This window comes from Echinops telfairi, unplaced genomic scaffold (genome assembly GCF_000313985.2).
Source record: "Echinops telfairi isolate 266 unplaced genomic scaffold, ASM31398v2 ScPeMD7_7414;HRSCAF=8452, whole genome shotgun sequence".
In the NCBI taxonomy this organism is placed as follows: domain Eukaryota; kingdom Metazoa; phylum Chordata; class Mammalia; order Afrosoricida; family Tenrecidae; genus Echinops; species Echinops telfairi.
Genome location: NW_022111314.1, coordinates 3,156,768 through 3,163,811, shown reverse-complemented (window position 1 = coordinate 3,163,811; position 7,044 = coordinate 3,156,768). Strand labels below are relative to the sequence as shown.

The window sequence follows — 7,044 nt, the reverse complement described above, 5'->3', positions numbered from 1 at the left end:
GTCGCCTAAGACCATTGGAAGTGTTTTCCATTGGTCTTAGGAACCAAGACACCGCTCCTCTATCCGTCTCCAGGCAGGTCCGTCCACATGCAGATACACCCACATACAAGTACCCAGCGTGAAGACTGTTACCCATGCTACATCATGCTTCAAGGCAATTTAATTTTTGTCATTAGAAATATTTCACAATATATAATTAATTACATATTGCTTTTGTGATGAGTCACTGTGCTGTGATTGTTCAATTTGTAGCAATGAAATTACATCCTGCAGATCAGATATTTACATGACGATTCATAACAGTAGCAAAATGACAGTGATGAAGTAGCAACGAAAATAATGTTACGGTTGGGGGTCACCACCACATGAACTGTATGAAAGGGTGGCGGCATTAGGAAGGTTAGAACCACTGCGAGCTATTGAGCAAGGGGGGACCTGATTCTTGGTGTGACCACACGCAGCCATGGCACTGGTTAGCCCACAGTGAGCTGTGGTGGGCCGTCCATTGTCCAGAGGGGCCAGTGTCGAAGCCCACACTTGACTGGTTCCTGAGACTGCCCAGCAAAGGCAATAGGCAGTGCTGATGGTGCTGGGGAGTCTGAAAGGACCCTGGCCATTTGGGGGTCTTGTGAGGAAGGCCCTCGGTAGCCCAGGTGCCTCTTTATGGGAGGTTCACTTTAGCCACTTTACCTGTACGGTTCCCCTTCCTTCCTCCTCCCTGAGATGAGTTCATCGGGAGATGAGCTAATTACGGAGTGCAGGGTGATGCTGAGGACCCCAGTCAGAAGTAAACCTTGAAACACTAACCCACAATTTTCAAGACCTTGCCAGCCAAGAGATGTTTGTTTGGCTGACATACCGTATTATGGAAGACCTCTTCCGCCGCCGCTTCCACCTCCACCTGAAATGGTTCTCTCTGCAGTGGGTGCCCCAGGGTGCCCTGACCCCCGCGCTCCCTGCTGCCGCTCGCCCGGCCCCATCTTGTGTTTGTGTCTTGCTTGGCTCCTCCGGGCCAAGCACTTGGCAACCCAGGTCTAAGCGGAGACCAGTGTCGAGCTTAGATGACCAGTATCTCTCGTTTCATTGTGCTGCCAAGAGACTGCCAGTGTTTTGATTTTTGTTTTCAGACGGAAGGCAGGCTGGTGGCAGCCTTGTCTGCTGGCCCATAGACTCACTTCACGTCTGTGTCACGTGTCGGCCATGCTTGACACACTGCAAGCTTCTCAGTGATCTGCACACTTCACAGGCGGCACCGTCCTGTAAACAGGCCGATTCGTTGTCCTGGCAGGGAGGGGAATGGGGGGGGGGGCACATCCTGTCCTTCCTTATTGAGATGCTTCCTTTATTGGGGTGGTCCGGAACGGAACCTGCCCTCTCCCTCGAGCCTTGCCCTGACACGGGGGTTCCAGGAGAGCCTTTGTGACGAGCTGGAGGCCTGACTTCCGATGGACCCCCTGACTGGCTTTCCCTGGGGTTCAGAGCCCGTGATACGTAACAGGAGTGGTGCGGAGGAGCAGAGATGGGCCTATGGTCAAGCCGGCAGTACGGCGCTTCAGCCAAGCTTCATCCGTCTCGTCTCAAGACGACCTTTGTCTGACTCACGCGTCCTAAGGGACGTTCAGCCTGCCCAGCCGCCACTCTGTTCTTGGTGAAACTATGCTGTTTCTGGGTGGACCTCAGCGGCCGCGTGACGGTCAACAGTCAGCGGTCAGCGGTGAGTCCGTGCTGGTTGGTCGTGTAGAGGTGGACTGTGAGCTGAGAGGGCGAGCTGGGCTCTTCCTGTCTGCATGAGAGATCCTTTATCCACGTCTTCAGTCTTTTCAAAGACTGCTGGGACCATTGGGCGCAGACCACTCCTTACTCAGCCCCCATTCTGTTACTAGGACACAGTGCTGTCCTTACTGAAGACCCCCCACTTCTCTCCCCATCCCGCCCTCCTTCCTTGTCCCTCTCCCTCACCCTCCATCTTCAAGTAAGCTCCCTCCTGGTATGAGATTCAGGAAATGGCAGTATATAATTTATGGCAGAGGGACGGGCAATTTAAGAGGACAATGGAAAATGTAAGATTGGGCCCTAGAAACTTAGGACCAAAGCCCAGGGATCATCAAGGCCAATTGGCATAATAGACCACAAGACAAGGTTCTGCATCCTACTGGTCTCTGCCCACCGGGAGCAAAGAAGGGTGAAAAACAAGCAAATGCCCCAAACAAGTCCAAGATGCAGGGAAACAATGGGTCCCATGGATTAATGGACCAGGTGGACCTCAGCCTGAGACCACAGGAGCTAGACGGTGCCCAGCAACCACTAAGGCAAACCAAGACCGTTTGGGTTTGGGGCTAATACCTCCAGCATCCTGAGCTGTGTGAGCCGGGCTGCCGACTCAGCCTCCCCAAGGGCTTAGCTACAGCCCTAGAACGGAGACCAAGACTGTCTCCCGCCTTGGGCTGTGGGGAGAGCAGGGGTGAGACTCCTGGTGCAGAGAGGGGATTTAGTACACCTTCATGGCAGCACCTTTGATGACAAGGATGGGATTTCTCAACCCCCTAGGTCTCACAAGTGGTGGTGGTTGTTTTTCACAACTGAAATCAGTCCCAATGAAAAGCCCAAATCACTTGCAGCTGCGTCGGTTCCAACTCATGGTGCGCCTTGGCTGAACTGTGGTCCCAGGGTGTTCGCTGGCTCCCTCTCCCCAGGATGAATCCCCAGGCCTTCCGCTAGGCTGACTCCAAACAGAGCAAGCTCGCTGCCCTCGAGGGTCTTCCGCAGCGACCCTGCAGGGCTGGGGAGAACCGCTTTGGGTTCCCAAGACTGCAGCTTGTTATTGGAGCGGACAGATTCACCTTTCTGACAGGGAGTGGCTGGTAGTTTTGAACCACGGACCTTGTGTTTAGCAGCCCAAAGTGAATCCAGAGCCCTACTGGGGCTCCTAGCGTGAGTTGCTGACCACACAGAGACCCGACGCCATGCTTGCTGGGTGCTACGCTCATTTCTATGCCTGCATGCCTTCTTCAGAACAGGATGCTCTTCCCGGGGATGAGCCGCCTTCCCATCGTTGACCCAAGTCCCAGGCCATCCAGCTCACAGTGGGTGCACCGAGCCCCGTGGGGTGTGCAGAGCCTCGCGGCCACCACCGCCAATTGCAGAGCGCGGTCTTGTCTGTAGAGAGAAAGCTTGCTCCCTTGGACATCACCTCCAGCCCTCCCGTCCCCTCATCTCCTCCAGTGCCACCCCCGCTGGTCCTCTCTGTGTGTCCGCAAACCGAGCTCCGTGCCATCGAGTGGATTGTGACTGGTATGACCCGATAGGACAGAAAAGGGGACCCCCTCCCCCTTTGGCTTTCCAAGACTGTACATGTTCATGGGAGTGGGCAGCCCCACCTTTCCTCATCCTGAGTGGCTGGTGGGTCTGCATGGCTGGCCTTAGGGTGAACCATTCAATGTGTAGCCCACTACCCCACGAGGGCTCCTTTACTCTGTGTCTGTTGATGTGCTTCTTCCAGGCCCTGGGCACACCTCTGCCCCGGGCGACGGGCCTCCCTTCCAAAGCAAGACACAGTAGTTCGTGCCTGGGCGTGTGCTAGGTAGCATAAGGGTTCTGGTCCAACCGTCTCTGCAGCATCCTGCCGACCACGGGTGACACTTTGCAGGTGGTCAGGCACAGCTGGCGCGTGGTTCCTGGAGCCAACTCCCTGGCTTCTCTGTGCAGCAGGCACAGCCCCCTCCTGCCTGACTCCTGCTCCTGCCCCGTCTATATTTAACGTGTTTACAGATAATGATGGTCTCGGCCCTGTGCGGGAGGCAGGCGGGAGCTGACAATTGCAGGCTGCGCGCCTGCAGGCTTCTCCGGGAGCTCAGGACGGCACGGGCACCCTGCCTCTCGCTGCCTCCTTGCCACCGCCCTCCCAGGGTGCTGGGGGATGGTCCCTCCATGGTGGCCCTAAGGTGCAGGGTGAGCAGGCACCTTTAGTGGGGAAGCAGACAGGGGCTTTCATACTCTACAGCTTAGAGGGGGCCGTCCCGCTGCTGCTGTGCCTTTGGACTTGGTGGCTGTACTGGGTCCCCGTTAGGGACAGGGCAGCGCTCTCCCTAGCCCCAGAGGGCATGCTGGGCAGAGGCAGCAGCCAGGAGCAGCAGGCGGCCTTCAGTTCCAGGTGAGTGCTGGCCTCCTCTGCTACTGCTGAGCTAAAAATACCAATTCCACCCAAATGCCCTTTCATCTCCAGGCTTGGTAACCCCCGGGTCACAGTGGACAGTCGCCACTGGGCCTCCTGATTGCTCGGTGGCCTGCCCTGGGCATGACTATGTCTACACGGAATACCACCTGTGTGTCTGTGTTTTGTTCCCTGTTGTAAAGATGTGAAGTAGGGGCTATTTCTGATCTCGAGGTTTAAGCCTTGCTGTTGCGACGGGAAGGGTTTCATGGAAGGGCTTCCCAGAACTCGTGGAAGAACCCCTCTGTCTCCTAGCTGCAGGTCTCCAGGACCTCTGTGGAGCACCCCCTCCCACCCCTGTCTAAAGCCTGCCCACTCGGGAGCCAGGTGAGTGTGGGCTCTGCCCTGGAGTTCAGCGCACCTGCAGGCAGCTTCCTGCTCAGGAAGGTGGGTCGCAGGTGTGGTTGGCTGGTACATGCGATGGATGCAGGTTTCCTGGGCTGCGCGGGTATGGACTCTGGGGAGCATGTTCCTCTACAGATGGTGCTCCAGCTGGGGTGGGGGTGGGCGGTGCTCCCAGGTGGCAGGGTTGACCCTGCTCTGGGCCCAGGACCTGGTGAGGGGCTAGCTGTTTGCTACCCCCCTCCCCCACACCATAAAGGCCTCCTTTCACCGGCGGCTGCAGAAGATGTGGTCATTGAGCAGTGGCGTCGTGGGTGGCGTGTTTTCTGCTTGTGCGGATTACAGAATTATGCAGATGCATCCTGACGATGATGGTTCTCAGTGTCTGAAAATAGCAAACCAGGAGGCAAAAAGTGGGGGGCCTCCCATTCAGAATCGTCAGCGAGGTGTGATTTGACAGCAGAGGGCCTGGGGAGAGGTGCCCCAGCTCCCAAGGCACACTTGACTGAGCATGCTGATCCCCAGAAGCCAGCAATCCCGGGAGGGCAGGGTGCCGGGTTGATCCCTGCTGTGCAAGGCATCATGTCTGGCCAGGGGAGCAAGGCCGACAGTAATGGCATCCGTTTCCTGAGCCCTCCCCGAAGGTCACCTGGGGTGTGCAGTTGGCTCCGTGGTTTACCTGGGCTTCTACCCGTGCATCTTTATTCTGTTCCTGTCGGGCTTCACCTCTTGGCTGTCCTGCAGCAGAGCCCGAAGTGGATCTGGTCCCCCTAAAAAAGTGATCCCTGGGGTGGAAATGCATCGGTGTCAGGAAGCAGGGCCACTGGGCCAGCGAGGTGGCCACCCACCTGTCTGGGGGCTGAGTGTGCTCTCGGATGAAGGATGAGACACACCTGCCTGCGCCTACATCCCCCGGAGCAGGCTGTGCACCCTCACCTTTGTGGGGGCCGGCAGAGGTTTATCCCCAAGTGGGTGTTCCTGGGTCTCCAGATCTGAGTCCTGGGCGGCTATTCTTGGCTCCCTGTCTTCAGGGCCCTCTGCCATCACTCTGTGTGTCACAGTGGAGTCCCATCTGCGCTCGCAGGTGCTGGTGCTTCTGGGCCCCGCTTGTCCTGGTCTGAGCACGGAGCACCCCCGTCCATCCTCTGGGGGTACTTTCAGTCTCGCTGGTGAACCCAGAATATGCCGACAGAGCCTGGCTGTGCTTTCTAGCCATGTGCCCTGCTCCTGGGGCTCCTTCCCCTGCTGAGCGCGACCACCTGGGGACGGGGAGAGAGGATCCAGCCCACTGCTGGCCATAAGCATGGAACCCTGGTTCCCCCTTTTGCGGGTGGAGAGGGGTGTTGGCATCCCTGGGGTGCTCGTTACAGCTGCACCCACGGGCTTGCAGCAGTGGCTGAAGATCTCTGTCCTAGCCTGCTCCCAGGCGAGGCTGTGGGTCCAGGAGCCGCGCCGTGAGAGATGAGCTCAGGTGCAGGTGACAGTGGAGGGTTGGTGACCCCTGGGCAGCTGGATGGTGCCTCAGCTGTGGCAGCTCATGGCGAGCCTGGGGGAGAGCAGAGCTGGCCTGCAAGGCTCACCAGGTGGTCCTCTCTCTCCGGGGCTGACTGCCTCCTCTCCAGCACAGAGCTGTGGTGGGTTCTGGCTGCAGCGCTGAACGTACTGCACCAGGATATAGGCAGAGCCGGAGGGGCCTCTATGGGCTCACTGGACTGGACTGTGGTGGAAGAGGAGCTGGAGTTTAAAAGAGGTTTTAAGAAAGTGCCATAGAGGAAGCCCAGGGGGGCAGCTCCACCTGTCTTACCAGGTCTCTGGAAGTCAGAATCAACCCCCTGGCAGTGCTTGGCTTCACAGCAGGGGTGATGAGCTGGAATGTGATGTGGGGAGATGAAGGCAGGAATATTTAAGGGGTCACACGTCGTCCCTTAGCCCTGGCTGAGTCCCTCCTGGGTGAGGGAAGTTTGCCCTGAACTAGGAAGTCCAGGTTCTGTGGGTGGTCAGGGAGGTCCCCACTCCTGTGCTCGCCCCAGAAACTCACAGTAACTTTCCTGCAGCCACCAGAGCTCTTCTGAGCAGGCTAGCTAGCGGGCCACCCCTGAAGGACCGGATGTGCAGAGCCACGTTGTCCCAGGGCTGTCTGGGATCTGGAGTGTGCCAGGGAGGGATAGCCCCGTGTCTCTGTGCTAGTGCTGAAGCACTTTGGGAAGGACCCGAGAGTCCCGTGGAGTCTGATTGTCAGCGGCGACACAGTGTGTCCTCAGGAGTCCTGTCTTCTGCCTGTGCACCATGGTTTTGAAGTGGGCTCACTACTGCGGCCAGCATCAGGCACTTTCCAGGGGCTCAATGCTTGCCTGAGGTGTGAGCTCCCTAACTCTGTCCTCCCAGGGAGGACAGTGTGGGGGAGGGGCAGAATGCCAGGAGGTGGGGTCTGAGGCATTGGGAAACTGGCCTGGTCCCCTGGGGTGCAGGCAGTCCCAGCTGGCAGAGTTCTG

General features: G+C 57.8%; 1 protein-coding gene across 3 annotated transcripts in view; it reads left to right on the top strand.

Moving 5' to 3' along the window:
- Positions 1 to 4,078: 4,078 nt before the first annotated feature.
- The window catches only part of PHACTR3 (phosphatase and actin regulator 3), a 101,167-nt gene continuing 98,201 nt past the window's right edge, over positions 4,079 to 7,044 (top strand). Inside the window, exon 1 of one of the 3 annotated variants that reach the window (XM_045296976.1) lies at positions 4,079 to 4,150. The gene's annotated coding sequence lies outside the window, so the exon portion shown is untranslated. The remainder of the gene's footprint in view (positions 4,151 to 7,044) is intronic. The other 2 variants (XM_004716090.2, XM_045296975.1) reach the window with 2 other exon arrangements.